The 19,275-nt window shown below is 36.1% G+C and overlaps 1 pseudogene; it reads right to left on the bottom strand.

Annotated features, from left to right (window-relative positions):
* Positions 1-8,248: 8,248 nt before the first annotated feature.
* Positions 8,249-19,275, bottom strand: part of LOC112320851 (keratin, type I cytoskeletal 18-like) — a 128,032-nt pseudogene continuing 117,005 nt past the window's right edge.

Below are 19,275 nucleotides of genomic sequence, written 5' to 3'. Positions count from 1 at the left end.
CACCCAGCTCCCCACGCCCTGTTTCCTCTGGCTATCGTCACGCTGTCGTCTGTGTCTATGCATTATATATGCTCTTTGGCTAAGCACTTTATCTTCATTCATTCAGTCCCCCTCCCCTCTGACAGCTGTCAGCCTGTTCCATATATCCATGCTGCTTTTTTTATTTTGTTCATCAGTTTATTTTATTCATTAGATTCCATATGTAAGTGAAATCATATGGCAGTTATCTTTATCTGACTGACTTGTTTCACTGAGCGTAATAATATCCAGGTCCAACCAGTCTGTTGCAAAAGGTAAGATTTCCTTCTTGTTAATGACCATATAGAATTCCATTGTGTAAATGCACCACAGCTTTTTTACCTGCTTGTTTACTGGTGGGGACTTGTGCTGTTTCCAGATCTTGGTGATTGTAAATAACACTGCTATGAACATAGGAGTGCATATATTCTTTCAAAGTGATAAAAGATGTGGAATATTATTGGTATGTTAATGAGTGAATGATCAAGTTACAAATATTGTAATTCTGGAGATTATGATTTTACTTTTATTTAAAATGCAGGCAAAAACATTACTAGTGACCACTGGGTGGTAAAATTATGTAGGTTTTTGCTTTTTCTTTGTGCTTTTCAATACTTTCTAGAGATTTCAACATGAACATATTTTTATATTAAGGAGACACTTAACTAGGTGAAATAATTTGTGTGATAGGGTAAAAGAAACTAAAAATGAATATAATTATTTGAATTTTTCTTCTTTTTAATTAGCAAAGAAATAAATAGAGCCGTTTTACCCTTAAGTGATCAGTTTTTCTCTGCCATTACTACTATGCCTATAAGGGTTTTCTTCTTTTCTTAAGAAGGAACTGAAATTTATACAAGCTATGTGTTCATCAGACAATCAGGAAAATATAAACTATCAGGTCACAGACAAAGCAGGAATTGTAGAACTATAAAAAATCCAAAGACTCCTGGAGGAAAAGCAGAATCTAAAATAAAAGAGACTGGAACATAATCAACAGAAGAAAAAAGCAAACAAAATATAACCAGAGACATTGAAGTTAAGAACAATCTAACAATAGCCAGAGGGGAGTGGGGAGGGGATAGTGGGGAGAGGGGTTTACAGGAGCTACTATAAAGAACACATGGACAAAATCAAGGGGGAGGGTGGAGGCAGGAAGGGAGGTAGGTTTGGCTGGGGTGAAGCAGAGGGATGGGGAGAAAATGCAGACAATTGTAACTGAATAACAATAAGAAAAAGAAATTAAGGGTAATTTTAAACAAATGAATTAGAGTTACTTTAGTTGAAGTTTGTGTTTAAATTTTAAAACATGAAACAAAGTTGGTTTATTATCTTCAGAAATTAATAACTGATTGAAATTCAATGTAAACTTTAAAATAAATAAAATAAAAGAGACTCCTTATAAAATAAAAGCAGCACTAGTGATTTCTTCAAGAAGAACTTCTTTCCCTCTTTCTCATACGTCCTTTCCCTCCCTTTAACCCTCCCTCCCTTCTTTCCTGCCTCCACTCCTTTCATCTTTTCATCATTCCATTAATTAAAGATCTTATTGATTTCTTACCATGTTCTAAGCACTGGGGATCAGGCAAGGTTTCTGCCAACACTCTCATGGCGGGGGAACACAGCTTGTTAATCAAATTGCTTTTAGAAGTACATTGCAAAATTTGTTACTAAATATCACATTAAACAAATTACCAATATTTTGAAACACAATCTTCCTCAAAATTGTTTACAGACCTTAAGCAGTAAACAAATAAGAGAAAGGCAGTTAGTGACATGTGCTCAAAAGAAAATAAAACCAGGTGATGGGTGAGTGACTGCAAGAAAGGTTGAGGGATACTGAGAGTGCCTTAGAGTAGGTGGTTAGGGAAGTTCTTTCAGGGGAGCTGACATTTGATTAGAGGTCTGAATGAAGAAAAGATCTGGAGACATAATGTTTCAGGTACAATTGCTAAGTGAGAAGGAGGGAAATATGGTACAAGATGGGTTGAAGCAGTAGGAACTGTGTAGCTCATGTGCAACCTTAGATTTTATTCTTGATACAATGGGAGGCTCTTGGAGGATTTTGACCTAGGATGTCAAGAGGTAGAATGCCTGACTTTAAAGAACACTGATTGTTGTACAGAGATTGGATGGATCATAGTGGGTGACTATAACAGGACTACGTTAGGATGCTATTACAGTGATCTGAATAGGAAAGAGCACATATCTCCTTTCTAGTTATGAATTACCTAACTTTTATCTTCTATATAATCACTAACTCATTTAGCCTCCCTATTTCATTTTCTTTTTTGCTTTTAACTCAGTTTTTACCCCCCCTACTCATTTTTTTGGTGCCTCATAACTTCTGGGTTCTCGTGAATTTGGTTCTGTGATGCTCATTTACAGATTCAATTCCCCTGCCTCTCAGCCCTGATTATACCTTCTTGATCAACCGTAGGCAATTGTTCAGCTTCAGGTGCCTCCATCAATTGCTCAGTTCTCTCCAAGCTTACATGCTGGAGAAAGTCAGCTTAACAGAACTTACCTTGAATAGCAGCAATCTCATGTCACTGAACAGCCTATTAATTATTGTTGAACTTGAACTAAGTATCTGTTTCTGGTTTGGCCAAGAGGGAGCTAAGACAAGTTGTGTAAGTTAAGGCCATCTAGGGATACCTCTTCATTAGGAGCTATGAGGAGAATGGTTTTACATAAATGGAGCTATGGGAGAATCAGAGATGAGAACTGGCATGCTGGTAAAGCTATGTAGCATTTCCCTCTTGGTTGACTAGTGCATACATCTACTAACAAATCCAAAAATATCAGAAGAATTTGAGATTGAAAAAGACATGCTTCCAAGGAATAAGAAGAAATAGACACTTTGTGTGGTTTTGCTCATTAAACATACTGCAGAAGAAAAAGCCTGCTTTTGTTTCAGAAGTCTGAAATTCTAGGCATAGGATAAAAAAAATTATTCAATGTAGCAAAATTTGCAAATGTCTCTTCAATTTGCTAAAGGATAAACTATGGAACAACTGAATGGCTTAAAAGTATGTTGTTACTGTTTGGTTCCATCATAATTGAGAAGTAATTTTGTTAATTTGCGTATTTTACAAAAGCTAGTATTAATAATGCCTAGGTATATCAAAAGTCTTAAAAATATTTTTGAAGCTTGTGTTAAACCTAGTAGTATTTTCCAACCAGATTAGCCAGTGAGGGTGAAATATGAAGTACTAGCCATTCAACACACACTTAGATAGCTTGTTTCACTGTCTTTCTCTGTGAAATGCGATTAATGATTATAGTCAGTTCAGTTTTTCCATATCATTGGCATTTATTTTTTAAAGACTATATCTCTAAGTACATGTAGTAATAACTTAACAGTTTATTTTCTGATAAATACATAAGTAAGTAAAAATAAAAGGAGCCAAATAGTAGAAATGTAACAGGTTGCACAGTGAGGGGTCCCCAAAATAGAGTATTTCCCACAGCCCATGGTTGGGGGATAGAACAAGGAACTGATACTGTGGTTGTAGGTACTTTTCATATCTATGGCAAGTTGATAGCTAGTTAATAGTTGTGTTACCATGCTGGGAAAAAGGACTGTGTGATTTTAAGAGCATTCAGGGACTTGTGACATAGATGGCTGGGTGGGGGCTATCTTATAGATCATCTCCATGAGAGGCAGGGAGGCAGAGGCTCCAGTGTCATGGGGCACTCTTGCTCTGAATAAAAATGGCAGCTTAAAGAAGGTAAAACATACAAGGAACTGGCAAAGGTAGCTCATTGTAGGAGGGGCCCGATATGAGCCCATGTAGGAAGCTCCAGGTCAGCATTTAAAATACGGGCGGGCAGGTACTAAGAGAGGGGCTACATCTGCTTCTCTGAGAATTACGTCATGAAGGTAGGCTGAAAGAGAGGGCTCGTCTGCCAGGGTGTAGTGAGGAAGCAACAAGTAGCCGTACTGGTCTGTAGTGAAGAAGGCAGCCACATGAGAGGGATTCTGCCATGCTGCCTGTAGTGAGGGAGAAGCTGTATTTGTTCTGAGGATTCAATCATGTGACTTGGGCTTATAAGAAAGAGGTAGCAGACATGAAGAAGGAGCAATGAGGTCTAAGGGAGGACGCAGCAAGCAGCAGTGCAGTTTATAGTCAGGATTCCACCATGTGGCCTGGTATAGTAATGAAAGAGGCATGTGGTTCATAGTGAGGAATGACCTGGAGCAAGAAAGAGACCAGTTGGGAAACCTGCCTGGAGAACACAGCAGCAGGGCTAATGGAGCTGGGAATTGTGGGGACCTGCCTAACCAAGCACAGATTCCTTGGAGATGCCTGGAATGTTGAACTCTGCCTGGGAAAGCTGAGGATGTGGACTTCTTTTCTCTGAAGGACATACAGAGAAGCCACGTCTTTGGGATGTGTTCTTTCCTGGACTTCACCATGATCCAGTGCAACACAGCACATGTTGCCTGGACTCCTACACGGAGGCTGAGAACTGCATACCCCAAATGCTGAAGGAGAGAACTGCTGCGGGAGGAGGGCAACTTTGAAACCCATGAGTGTACCTTCTGGAGGGAGTGGTAACTGTTTGCACAGACGACTTAAGAACAGATAAGGATATGGGGAACTTCTGGGTTTGGTTTTGGCTTATAGCCTGTAACAAAAGGCAAGTGCTGAGTCTCCTGGGAAAACAGAACTCTGAGCAAGAATGCTCCTACCACCCCCAAAGTTGGAATGCTGTAAGTAAAACCCTGTTTCCCTCAACACCAAGTGTTGGCTCATGAACCAAGATTCCACATGCATGAGCCCTGGTTTGCTCTGGTAAGGAAGATTGTTTTTATTTTTTTCTTACATTTTTAAATTATTGATATTTTTTTTCATTTGACCAAAAGTCTATATATTTTTATATTTTATATAATTTTTATTAGTTCCAGGTGTACAGCACAGTGGCTAGACAGTCATAGACTCTACAGAGTATTCCCCCTGATATTCACTACCCACCTGGCACCACGCATAGTTATTACAATATTATTGACTGTATTCCCTATGCTGTACTATATCCTCCTAACTATTTTGAGGAAGAGTGTGTTTAAAAATATTGGTAATTTGTTTAATGTGATATTTAGTAACAAATTTTGCAAGGTACTTCTAAAAGCAATTTGATTAACAAGATTGTGTAATAGCACATGTTGAGCACAAAACACAACTGAAGAATCCCCTGCAAATAGGAGAAAGTATAACTCTAACTCACTTGTTATTTTCTATTTCTTGGCCAAGTCTGGGCTCGGTAATGTACTCTTTCAACAACCAAAATTGTTGCCTAAGAGAAAAAGCATTGTGTCATCCATTTTAATTATGCATCTTGGGTCTGGCAGTAATGTTGCTGTTGGTACTGCCAACGCTGCGAGTCTCTTTACAAGGATATTCCTAGGGATTATGTTCAATGTTATGCATGATTGGATCAGAACTGGGACACACTGAATTTCTGGCAAGATTTAAAGATTTCATACAGCTAAGAGGAAAAGAATTAAGTTATAAGTGTTTGCCTACTTTGCTCTGTGGGGCTGATTGGAATAATGGGTAAAGATAATTCATTGAAATCTAAAAAGGCTTAACTGATCTACACAACGGGCAGCTGAGCGTGGAGGGGTGTGAGAGAACATGGAACAATAAAAGCCAGTGCTGAAGCACTGAAGGGAGTTTTGGAAGGAAAGATTTTTGGAAATCAAATATAGGGTCAGAAAGAAGAGACATTTTCTAAGCAAGCCACTGTGTATACTTGGAAACAAAAAGTAGCAAACAGGAGTTTTAGAGCTCTGTGTCATGCAATGGATGGCCATTTTAAGAAACTTGAATAAAAATATATTTCAGTGCATTTGTAATGGGACTTTTTATCACCTGAATGGTATGCTAATAGGAAATATACCGAAAGGCAGAAGCAGGAAGGCCCAGCTGTATTCAGGTTACTTAGGAAATAGCACTAGTCCTGGAAGGCACCTCAGTTTTTCATCCTCATCCACTCAGGAAGAAAGGTGAGCCCAGAGAATGTTAAATATTTTGCCCAAGGTCATGCAGTTAAGAGGGGAAATCTGTACTAGAATCTAAGCATTCCTTTTTTAAAAAAGAGACTTATTTTATTATATATAGAAATTTAAATTATTACAAATTGATATAATACAAAACCTGGTTTAGTTAAAAGGGGCATAACAGAAATAAATTTTCATCATATGAATTTATCCTCATAAAGTCTTATTGTATGTAAAAAGTCTTCTCACTTGTTTTATATTTTTTCTTCTTTTTAACTTTATTTTTTTGTTGACACTATTACAGATGTCCCCATTTCCCCCCTCCCATTTGGCCTAACTCCACCCAACCCCCAACCCCATTCCCTCTGTCCATAATCACACTGTTGTCTATGTCTATGGGTTATGCATATATTAATTTTTTTTAATTTAAGTTTTTTATTTTTAAATTTTTTATTGTTCAGTTATACTTGCCCCATTTTCCCTAAGTTTCTCTTCCTTGCCCCTCCAAACCCTCTCTCAAAGGCAATCCCCTGCCCATCCTTGTCCATAAGTCCTTTGTACATGTTCCCCTTCTTTCTTGTTATCTCCCTGCCCCCTCCCCTCTGGCCCCTGTCAGTTTGTTCTTTATGTCCATGTTTCTGGTTCTTTTAGCTTGTTTGTTCATTTTGTTGATTGGGTTCCACTTATAGGGGAGATCACATGGTATTTGTCTTTCACTGTCTGACTTATTTTACTTAGCATAATTCTCTCTAGTTCCACCCATGCTGTTGGAAAGAGCTCCTTCTTTCTTTCTGCTGCATAGTATTCCATTGTGTAAAGGTACTGCAATTTTTTGATCCACTCATTTAATAATAGGCACTTAGGCTGTTTCCAGCACTTGGATATTGTAAATAACGCTGCTATGAACATAGGGGTGCATAGGTTATTTTGAGTTGGTGTTTCAGTATTCTTAGGATATAATCCCAGCAGTGGAATTATTGAATCAAAAGGCAGTTCCATTTTTAGTTTTCTTAGGAAATTCCATACTGTTTTCCACAGTGTCTGCACCAGTCTGCATATCTATCAACAGAATCAAAGTGTTCTCAGACATGTTTTAGTGCTTTGTATAATCTTAATTAATGCTATATAGCTGCATAGTATTCATAGTATTAATATATTCAGTTTAGTATTGATGTCATTAACAAAAGCAAAATTAGGTATGAAAAATAGTTTTAATTGAATGTTAGTGTTTGAGGAAATAATAAATAATAGTAATAGATCTTCTACCAGTTGCTTTCTGCACAGATTAACAATGACAAAAGAGTAGTAGGTTACCAAGATACCATCATACAACTTCCAAAAAACCACTGGGGAATTTAACTGTTGGGTTAATTAATAGCAACAACTAACTAATTGCTGGTTCTTGGCTTAATCACTTATATTGTTGACACCTTTGACACTTTATAATTGTCAATCAATTGTCAATATTTATTCAGCATTAATTGTATATTTATTTATTTATATGATATTTTAATTTTACTTGATGTACTTACCAAATAGCAATTCCCTACTTCCACACATCCCACCTGGGGTGTTACTCCTGGGATTGCTCCTGGCAAGCAATCTTTTACTTTCTGTTTCTATCAGTTTGACTACTTTAGTTACTTTCTATAAGTGGAATTATGCAGTATTTATCTATTTGTAACTGGCTTATTTTGTCCTGGAGGTTCACTCATGTTGTAGCCCATAACAAGATTTCTTCCTTTAAAAAAAGCCTGAATAATATTCTATTGCACATATATACCCCCATTTGCTTTATCCATTCATCTGCTGATGGGCATTTAGGTATTTTCCACCTCTTGGCTATTGTGAATAATGCTTCAGTGAAAAGTGAGTGCAAATATCTCATGGAGAATATATTTTTAATCCTTTTGAATAAATACTCAGAAGTGGAACTGCTGGATCATGTGGTAGTTATATTTTTAATTTTTTGAGGAACGTCCTTATGGTTTTCCATAATAGCTATACCATTTTATATTCCCAGAAACTATCTACATCTCTGCCAACACTTACTATTTTCTTTCCCCTCCCTCCCTCCTGTCCTTCCTTCCTTCCTTCCTTCCTTCCTTCCTTCCTTCCTTCCTTCCTTCCTTCCCTCCTTCCTTCCTTCCTTCCTTCTTTTCAATAACCTCTGAACTTTTTATTGGTCTCCTACCATCCATGGGGTGCCCTCCTCCTGCTGCCTTAATGCCTCAGAAATTTGGTGTCATTGATCTCAGATACCACTTTGCCCATCCATCATGCTGTGGGGGATGGTCTTTTGGATGGAGATATATGGAGTTGCTGTTATCCAGGGAGTCACCAAGATCAAAGATCAAAGTCCTCCCCTTCTTCCAGCAGGCAGTGGAAGGTGGTAATCTCAGCCTGCAGCTTGACCTTGATGTTCAGCAGAGCTGTTACTCTTGGGCTTGCCCTTCTGCCCTTGCCAGCTCTGACTCCAGCTGCAGCAGGATCTTGTTGAGCTTTTCCATTAGCATGGCATAGCATGTCTCTATTTCCCTCAGGCTGATCTCCAAACTGGCCTTCAGATTTCTCATAGAATCCAGGTCTATTTCCAAGGACTGTACTGTATGTCTCAGCTCTGTGAGTGTCATCTTAGCACCTCATAACTCAGCAGTCTGTGAGGTGACCACTGTGGTGCTCTCCTCAGTCTGCTGGGACTGGTACTTGCCTAGCTCCTCTTGGTTCTTCCCAGCCAGCTTTGTCATACTGTCCACCATGACCTTGCTGAGGTCCTGAGATTTGGGAGCATCCAACTCCATGGTGAACCCAGAGTTGGCAATCTGGTTTTGTGGACTATTTATTTACTCTTCATGGTTCTTCTTCATGAAGAGCAGGTCCTCCTTGAAAGACTTGATCATTGTCTCCAGCAGCAGCTGAGTGACATTGATGCCATCAGTGACCTTTGGGAACCCATTGATGTCATTCTCTGCCAATTGGCTCATGGTCAGCTCCATGTCATACTTGACTCTGCAGTCATCAGCAGCAAGACGGGCATTGTCAATCTGCAGAACAATGTGGGCATTGTGCACAGAACTTGTAAAATTTGAGCCCTCATGTCCTCCATGGTCTTGAAATAATGCCCGCAATCTCTGACCTGGGAGTTCTTCTTTTCCAGGTGTTCCTGGATTTTGCTTTCCAGTCTCTGATTATCAACCTCCAGGTTTCTCACCCCCTCCAGGTAGGAAGCCAGGCAGTCATTCAGGCATTTCATGGTCTCCTTCTCACTCTGGATGCCCCCCCCCACCCCATCATGCCTATCAGATCCCCTGTCATTCCTACAAACAGGGCCCTGGACCTTCCACTGCCCTGCACACTGGTGGAGTAGAACCCAGAGATCTGGGAGCTCAAGTCCTTGGTGCGTCCATAGACCCTGGCCACATGGCTGGCCAGTTGCCTAGGCAACTGCATGGAGCCCAAAGTTTGGTAGTTTGTGGAGAAGCTGGAGATGATTCTGAAGCTAATATTGCTCAGGGAAGAAGGTGAAAGGTCAAGACTCAGGTTCCAGCAACAGCCTCCCTTCCTTCCTTCCTTCCTTCCTTCCTTCCTTCCTTCCTTCCTTTCTTCCTTTCTTTCTTCTTCTTTTTTTTTTCCTTCCTTCCTTCCTTCCTCCCTTCCTCCCTCCTTTCCTCCCTTCCTTCCTTCCCCTCTTTCTTTTCCTTTTTATTGTTCCTTCCTTCCTTTCATGATAGCCATCCTAACAAGGATGAGTTGAAATCTGATTGTAGCTTTGATTTCCATTTTCTTGATGATGAGTGATGTTGAACATCTTTTCATATACGTGTTAGACATTTGTATGTCTTATTTGGAGAAATAGCCATTCAATTACTTTGCCCATTTTTTAAATCAGGATATTTGATTTTTGGTGATTGAGTTGTAGGAATTCCTAATACATTTTGGATACTAACCCTTTATCAAAATAAGGTTTGCACATATTTTTCTTGTTCTGTAGATTGCCTTTCATTTTGTTGCTTGTTTCCTTTGCTGTGCAGAAGTTTTTAGTTTGTAGAGTCCCCTTTGTCTATGTTTCCTTTTGTTATCTGTGCTCATGGTGTCACATCCATGAAATCATTGCTAAAATCAATATCATGAATCTTTTCCTCTGCTTTCTTCTTAGAGTTTTAGAGTTTCAGGTGTTACACTTAACTTTTTAATGAATTTTATGTTGATTTTTGTGCATGGATTAGTTAAGTGCCCAACTTTAATTTTTTGCTTATGGATATTCAGTATTTTCAACACCATCTGTTAAAGAGACTATCCTTTCCCCATCATGCTGTCTTTGTCACCCTTGTCTAATATCATTTGACCATATGTGTATGGGTTTGTTGCTGAACTCCCTACTCTGTTCCATTGGTCTATATTCCTATATTTATCCCAGGATCATAAGTTTTTTATTATAATAGCTTTGCAATATGTTTTGAAATCAGGAAGTGCCACGCCTCCAGCTTTGTTCTTCCTCAAGATTGCTTTGGCTGTTCAGATCCTCTGTGATGACATACAACTTCTAGAATTGATTTTTCTAGTTTTATGAAAAATGCCATTGGCACAATGATAGATATGGGAATAAATTTGTAAATCATTTTGGGTAGTAGGAACATTTTAACAATATCAAGTCTTTCAGTCCAAAAGGTACAAATGTGTTCATTTTTATATCTCCTTTAATTTCTTTCAGCAATGTTCTATTGTTTTTAGTGTGTAAGTGGTTTTGTCTTTTTGTTTAAGTTTATACTTAAATATTGTTTTCTTAAATTCCTTTTCTTGTGGTCATCTATTAGTGTACAGATATCCAATGACTTTTGTATGTTAATTTGTTATATGACACCTAGTTGAATATAGTTATTAGTTTTAATAATTTAATAATAATTAGTTTTAATAATGGAATCTTTATGCTTTTCTACATATAAGATCATGTCACTGCAAACATAGTTTTACTTTTTTCTTTCAAATTTAGATGTCTTTCATTTCGTTTTTTACATACTTTTTATAGCCAGCAATTCCCAGTGCTATCTTAAAAGGAATCAGGTAGAGGGGCATCCTTGTCTCATTCCTGATCTTAGAGGAACAGTTTTCTTTTAGCTTTGCACTGTCGTGTATCATGTTAGCTGTCATTTGCCATACACGGACTTGACTATGTTGAAGTAATCTCTCATTACTAGTTTGTAGAGAATTTTTATTATAAAGCATTGTTAAACTTTATGAGATATTTTTTCTGAATCTATTTAGGTAATCATATGGTTTTTATCCTTCATTCCATTAATATAGTATATCACACATTGAGTTTTATATGTTGAATCATCCACTTATCCCAGAGATAAATCCCACTTTATCATGGTGTATAATCCATTTAATGTGTCACTGAATTCAGTTTGCTAATAATTTGTTGAAGATATTTGTGTCTTTGTTAATCAAGCTTATTGGCCTGTAATTTTCTTTTCTTGTAGTGTCCTCATTTGGACATGGATTGGCATAATGCTAGCCTCGTAAACTAAGTTTGGAAGTATTTCCTCTTCTTAAAATTTTTGGAAGAATTGCCAAGGATTGCAGTTCATTCTTCTTTAAATATTGGTAGAACTCTCAGGTGAAGCAATTAGGTCCTGGGTTTTTCTTTGTTGGGAGGTTTCGATTATTGTTTATAACCTGTTATTGGTCTGTTCAGATCTTCTATTTCTTTATGATTCAGTCTTGGTAGATAGTATGTTTCTAAACATTTTCCATTTCTTCTAGGTTGCCAAACTCATTTGCATGTAAGTGTCATAGTAATTTCATAATTCTATTTATTTCTGCAGTATCCATTGTAATGTCTTCTTTCATTTCTAATTTTGTTTGAATTGTTTGTCTTTTTTCTTAGTCTAGCTAAAGGTTTTTCAATTTTGTTGATCTTTAAAAACAACTCTGTTTCATTGATTTTTTTCTATTGTTTTCCTATCTTCTTTGTTTATTTCTGCTCTAATCTTTATTATTTACTACCTTTGGATAACTTTGAACTTAGTTTATTCTTTTTTCTAGTTTGTCGAGATGTAAAAATCAGCTCATTTATAAATATTTTATATCATAATACTTAATATATAAAATACAATATATGTATGATATAGCAATTAATTGTTAATATAATTATTACATTGTATTTATATATAATTATATATTATATATAATAATAAAATAATATTAATTAAAATGTTTTGTTATAAATATTATGGATTTAAGATGTCATTAGTTGTATATTTCCTCATCCTATAACACAAAGGAAGAAAAAAAAGCATTTAAAATTAATATAACAATACTTTCTTACACCATAGAAGTGTTACTTTATATTTACTGAAAATGCTGTTTTAGGCTAATTTTTGACATAGATTTTTTCATATATCATTTTTATGAATATCTTAAAGCATTTAAATAGTCATTTCTTTAGTTATTTCTAAAATGTCTTCACATTTAGCTCTTTTGAATCACATTTATCCCAGTAAGCAGGGTCTAGAATTTCCACACAATATTGACCTCTGTAGCATCAAGCAAATTGATGATGCAGTAATTATCAAATAACCTTCCACTATTGTCTCCAGAACTTTCTAATAAATAGTTGTTACCCAAACTATAATTTTCATGTTGCCCATGTTGATGTTAGTCCAAGCTCTAGCAATTAAACTATATCATTGACCACTTTCCAGTCTGGAGATTATGAGCCACTATTTTGATTTTGGATACGTTAAGATGTGAAAAAATATAGGTCTTAGAATTAGTGACATATGGTAGCTGAAAAGCTGTCCCTGGAGTATATGATTAATATATCAAGGCCAGCTTGGAAGGAATTTTTAATGTATTTAACATGCCCTCAGCCCTGTCCTGTTCAAAATAATCATTGATATTCTAGATGATATGAATACTGAAATTACATTTTATAAGAATCTGGAGTGAATAGTCAATAAAATAGCCTGTATTATCTAATAACACAATCAAACAGGAAGAATTCAATGGGGGTATACTGTGGAGTTGTGTGTACCGCTGTCTCTGCTCACAGGGAGAGTGCCAATTGTTTCAGTTTAGTTTGCCTTGGTGAAGGGGCAAGATATTTCCTTCAGGCCCTCAGTCCAACATGGAGCATCCAAGTTCAAAGCTTTGTTTGGGGAAGGTAAGGAGACCTCTGGTGGCAGATTGTCCATCACACTTTCAAACGTCATTAGCAGATTATAAACATGTGATGAGTTTATAGACAAAACTCTATGCTAAAGGACAACTACAGGGACTTTTTTGATTCATAGTAAACCAAAATTTCTTTTTAAAAATTCTCTTTAATAAAACCCTTTTTCTTTGTATACACCTACTGAAAACTTTTCATATTTTTAATGTCAGCACATCATCAAATTAGTTATTTACCAAATACATTGAGATCTGAATTTAGATTGACATCTTACTTTAATACTTGACACTTATTTTAGAGTCTTGGCGAAGGCTTCCATTTTAGCATTTTGTTACAAGGGTGCATTTAAGATGCTGCACTAAAACAAATAGACTATCATTGGTCAAAGTAGAAAGAGAACTGAGTAGATACTGAGTAGACAAACAGCGACTTCATATTATGAGCTTAAATCTACAACAAATACTTGATACTAGAGGTTTTCAAAATTTTTGTTATGTCAAAATAAATAAATGAAAATACAGTAAATAAAAATAACTTATGTGATACATTCTCACATGCAATTTTCAGCATCCTAGTCATAAATCTAAAACTTTTGCAAGAACTCAAAATAGCATGTTGACATTCAGGTGAGAGAGAAATATATAAGTGTAGATACAAGCTAATAAATTCTTTGCTCTAGAACATTGAAACTAATTAATAAATTTTTTTTCCCAATCATTAATAACACATTTCTTGCAATATGGTTCAAAACTACTAATGACAGCAGTGTGTTGAGAATCCTTGTTGAGAACTCTTATTCTATATAATCTTGAGGAAGTTATTGTGACCATTCAGTGTCCCCTTAATTGAAAATAAGGAGTGAATTGGAAGGTTCCTTTTAGTCCTAAGAAAATTTACTGTTGTATGTATAAGATGAGGAGTTACAATTCATTGAAAAACATGTAAAAGATGTGTATTTTAGTTGTGTTATATGGATACACAGTAAAAATGTTTTAAAAATGAAAGAAAATTATATACAGCTTTTAGTATTTAAAACATTATAATTATTGATTTCTAAAGAAGAAAAGATCTACAAGATAAATGTTAAGATTTTATTCTATAACTTTGATTTTTCATTTTAAGATTGTTTAAGTAATACCTTGAGTGTTTTTAAAAGAAGGGAAGAAAGAGGAATTTATGTTGTAACTGAATTTATTACTTCTGAAAACTGCTCATTAAGAACTGTTACCTCATCTAGTTTGATGGTGCAGCTCCTGTTATCTATTGAGAGCTCTTTAAGGAAGTTGTTTTTTTATAATTCAATCTATGTGATAAAATATAACATGAGGAAAATAATCAGAAAATTGAAGATTTACTCTTTAGGAAACTATTATTAGACTGTTTTATTCCAGGTTTTATCTTTTCATAGGACATTTTGCATTCTAAACTTTCATCTTTAATATTATTTTATGTTACTGGATAGCAGTGTTATAATTTTATAATGTAGTTATAATGAGATATGATGTTACTTAAACAATGTTTTTATCTATACAATTTTACAGGTCTCAACCTTGCCTGCAACATTGCAATAACCTGGGAAATCTTTGGAAAAGTACTTTGTTCCAACCTCAGAGATTCTAATTCTTTTGGTGGAAAATGGGGACCAGATACTAAGGTCCTTTTGAAAAGTCCCTTAAGTGATTCCAGTATAGAGTGTGGCTGGGATCCACTTCTAGAAATATTACAGATTCTATAATCTGTCATCATTATTTGTCTTTTTCTCATGAAACCAATCCATATCCATAAATTTCAATAATTTCTAGCACAAGGTCATATTGTGAATAAATTACAGAATATTTCTTAATTAAATGTGAATTTGAAAACATATACTATTAAAAGGGCCATTTTAGGAATAGAAAAAATATAAAACAATTCACATTTATAGGTCCTGTAGTTTGAATATGGTATTGTTCCAAGTGCATGAAGTCCTATTACTTCCCTGCCTAAAAGGTCATTTGCTATTTTAGGTAATGGAATTTAAATAGAGGTCAAGGAGGACTGTCCTGTGATCAAATTCTTCAGGAAAAATTGTTTTGTATATTATCCTGATATGATATATTATTACATTCTGTAGAGGATATGTATGTTTCTGGACCAACTAGTTTATTCCAAGTTGATATTAATCCACTTTCTTGGTCTTTACATGATGATAATGACTTGCATACTATTCTCCAGAAGTGGCCAGGTGTATCTGTCCATCTGTAAGCTAAGTCCCATTCAGGACCTAATTTTAGGGCAGGATCGGAATGATAAAAGTCAGCAGGAGATGCTTTAAAATTTTTTTTTCTCTATTCTTGTATTACTAGTACAAGTAATAGTATTTTTTCATTGTTATTATTTTATTATTCACTGCCAGTGACTTCTATTTTCAGAGAGGGGATTTATGACTTTATTCATTGTTCTTTGTGAATGAAGTTTAAGAGATCGTTTTTAGTTTTGTAAGCCTTAATTGAATACCCATTGAGAACAATGCATAGATTTTTCTCCATGAGGATTAGAAAGGTAATACAACGAATATCTTGTACTCAAATGTTTTATAATGATAGGAAATATATCTCGGTACAGTTCAGAATGCTGGGAGAACTGTAATAACAGCACGATATTTAATATTATCTCTAAAACAACGATACCGGTCTTATATTTTCAAAACAAACAAAATAAACTGATGAATAGAATAGAAACAGAGGCACTGACACACAGGGCAGACTGAGAGCTGTTAGAAGGGGGAGGGATGTGGGGGACTAGATAAAAGGTGAAGGGATTACCTGAAAACTTATATGTGTAACCCAGAGACACAGACAGCAGTGTGGTGATGGCCAGGGGGAAGGGGGACTGGAGGCTGGGTAGATGTTGACAAAGGGTGGGAGGATGGGGACAACTGTAACAGTGTCGGAAATAAAAATAAAGTTTAAAAATCCTATTAGAGAATGCAATTTCTGCTCTTAAAAATGACTGCCAGACATAGTTGATTTTGACTAAGCAGAACAGCATATGATTATGTGCCTCACATGTAAAAGATACTCAAGCCAATCATGTAAATATGTCCTCAAACCTGTAATATTTTGACAGTTATTTGAGATTTGGTTTTAAACATAAACACAAATGTTTATTTTGCATGAGATATTCATTTGATATTATAATTGTAGGCTTCTTACTAACCAGAGACAAACTTTTCTGACTTAAAAAAGTCATACTAATGAAACCCAAAGAATGACAGTTCCTGCCTGCTGTAAATGTTTGTTGAAGTCCCATACCTCAGTGACTCACCTGATGTTACTGGCAAAAGCAGTAAAATTTCCAGTGTGCTGCTGGCTTCCCACCTCAATTGGATGAGATTCTTTATCTCTTTGCCTGAGGGTGTTTTCTGGCACAGTGCAAGCTTGTTCTGGCACGTGGGCACCTGAGATAGTGACTATCTCTACCGCCAACCCTCATCCAGTGGGGATGGGTGTTGTAAATAAATGCCTCAGCCTCTGATGCATGGCCCTGATGCATGTTTCCTGTCATGTCTCTGAAGGTACCCAGAGGTCTACAACCCTGTAGCCCATAAGAGTAAATAGCTTACAGGTGCTTTATTATTTTGAGGTTTTCTTCTTACTTTTACCCATTTCCTTATTTTTGCTTCCTGGGATCATTATCTAAAATCAGCATATATTTTGGGGGAAACTAAAACAAAGAAGCAATGTCCGACATCCTCAAGTACTCTCTCATAGACTAGAAACCTTGAGTTCTGGCTGGGCCATGGCTTTTCACAGTAAAGACAAGATTTCTCTGCCTTCTTTGCAGCCCTCTACGATTGTGTCACAAATCTTTGTTAAATACAACACGAATAGAAATTTTGGTTGCACCTTCCCAATTGTGTTTTAATTAATTAATTAATTAATTAATTTCTTTTTAGGGAGAGAGGAAGAGAGGGAGAAAAACATTTATGTGACAGAGAAGTAATTGGTTGCTTCTCATAGGCACTTCGACTGGCAACAGAACCTGCAACCCAGGCATATGACCTGACCGGGAACCAACCAGTAACCTTTCACTTTTCTGGATGGTGCCCAACCAACTGACCCACACCAGTCAGGGCTCAGGTTGTGTTTTAAAAGGTAGGGACGTCATGTCATTTTTCCCCTTTCTCCCTTCACTAAATGGTGGTGAGCCATCTTGACTATACAGAAGAAGGCTTGCCACCTCTGCCAATTTGGAATACGGAAGCCTGGATACCAGACAATGCAGAGGCTCTGTGCCAGTGTACAAGCTTGTATTTTAAGCTTATGTAAAAGAGAAACAAGCTTCTATCTTATTTTTGTATCTTGCTGTTACAGAAGGCTAAACTATATTGTAATTATTATGTTGTCTATAAAAAGTTCATATAAATGTGTGGGTTTGTGTCTAAAAGCAGAATTATATTGTAATCATAGTGGAAAACATTTTTCTTTAGTAATATATATCATACCTAGATAGAAAAATTCTTGCCCTGGCTGGTGTGGCTCAGTGGATTGATTGCTGGCCTGCAGATGAAATGGTCACCGGTTGGATTCCCAGTCTAAGGCACGTGCCTGGATTGCGGCCCAGGTCCCCAGTGGGGGTGCGAGAGAGGCAACTGCACATTGATGTTTCTGTCCCCCTTTCTCCTTCAATTCCTCTCTCTAAAAATAAATAAATAAAATCCTATTTTTAAAAAAACAACCCCTTGTTCACAGCCCTTTAAAAAAAAGGAAAATTCTTTAACAGGCGATGCTTACCTCATTTTGACAGCACTAAATGTGAGCATGTTAACTGAAATTGTCAGGTAGAGTTGTATCCTTCCAAGAACTTCTTAAAACAACAACTAAAATAGTTTTTAGCTCAAGCATTAACAAAATGATATGGAATTTAAAAATATTACTGACTCTTCTCTCTAGAATGAGAATATTATACATTTTATGATGCATTAGCTTAAGCATATTTAACAACAATAAAGGTAGTTTGTCGGTTGTGATGTGAACTTCCAGTTCTTCCCAAGTAATGACTTGTGGTGATGAGGTTACTGACAAATCATCTGCAAACTTCTGTTTCTTTTTTTTTCCTGAAGTATACCTGTCAGGTTAATAAATCTGTAGTTTCAAAAAGATCATCACCGGGTATTTGATGAACAACAGAGGATGAGAAGCAGGACATTAATCAGCAGTGCTGAGGGTTCTGTGAGAGTTGGCCATGCTATTATTTTAGGATTCTTATGTTCACAAGAGACAAAGTTTTCAGCGTATTTTTGCCTTTGCTGATAATACTTTGTTTCAAGCACTAAGTTTTATCAAAGGGGTTCCATGAGCATTTTTTCCCTGAGATATTGCCTGTCAAGTGCCTATGATTACTTAATTTGAGAATGGCTTCTCTCTAATTGGAGTATGCTGTTCTGTATTTGTGTTGGTTGTTATTTTCTGTATCCCATGTGCTCTTGGATTGATCCATATTATGTTCATTCATTAATTCATTCATTCACTCACTCATTTATTCACCCATTCATTAATTTATTCAACCAATTCATTCATTACTATTTTCGGCACAGTACTAAGCAATGTCACATTCCATTGGGGGATCAAACTAAAGGCAGCTGCCTTCTCGTGGAAGCACTATGCCATTGCGTTGATTAATATCCCAAACACCCACATTGCAGCACTAGCTGTGGTGGCATTACTTTTAACCATCTTATGGCCATGAAGTGCAGTTCATTTGTTCTTCTTTTCCTGCCTTTTGTGGTCATATTTATACTGTAATCATAAACTAGCAATATTATTTTACAAAACATGAAGTTTTACAATAACTAAAAACTAAATTTTGTTATTTATCCTGGACACATTATTCTACAGTTTGTTATTATGACTTATTTTCACCGCGACATATTTGAGATTTCTTTTGTTTTTTTTTTTCACTTTTTTTTATTGTTGTTCAAGTGCAGTTGTCAATTATCTTTCTATATATAGTTTAAGACATGATCTTGAAACTAAAGCACTTATAAACCTAAAGTTCTTTGGGCTGCATTCAGTATGTCAATTCCACATTAAAT

This window comes from Desmodus rotundus, chromosome 4 (genome assembly GCF_022682495.2).
Source record: "Desmodus rotundus isolate HL8 chromosome 4, HLdesRot8A.1, whole genome shotgun sequence".
Lineage (NCBI taxonomy): Eukaryota > Metazoa > Chordata > Mammalia > Chiroptera > Phyllostomidae > Desmodus > Desmodus rotundus.
The sequence above is the reverse complement of the archived record's forward strand: the minus strand, read 5'-3'. Positions and strand labels throughout refer to the sequence as shown.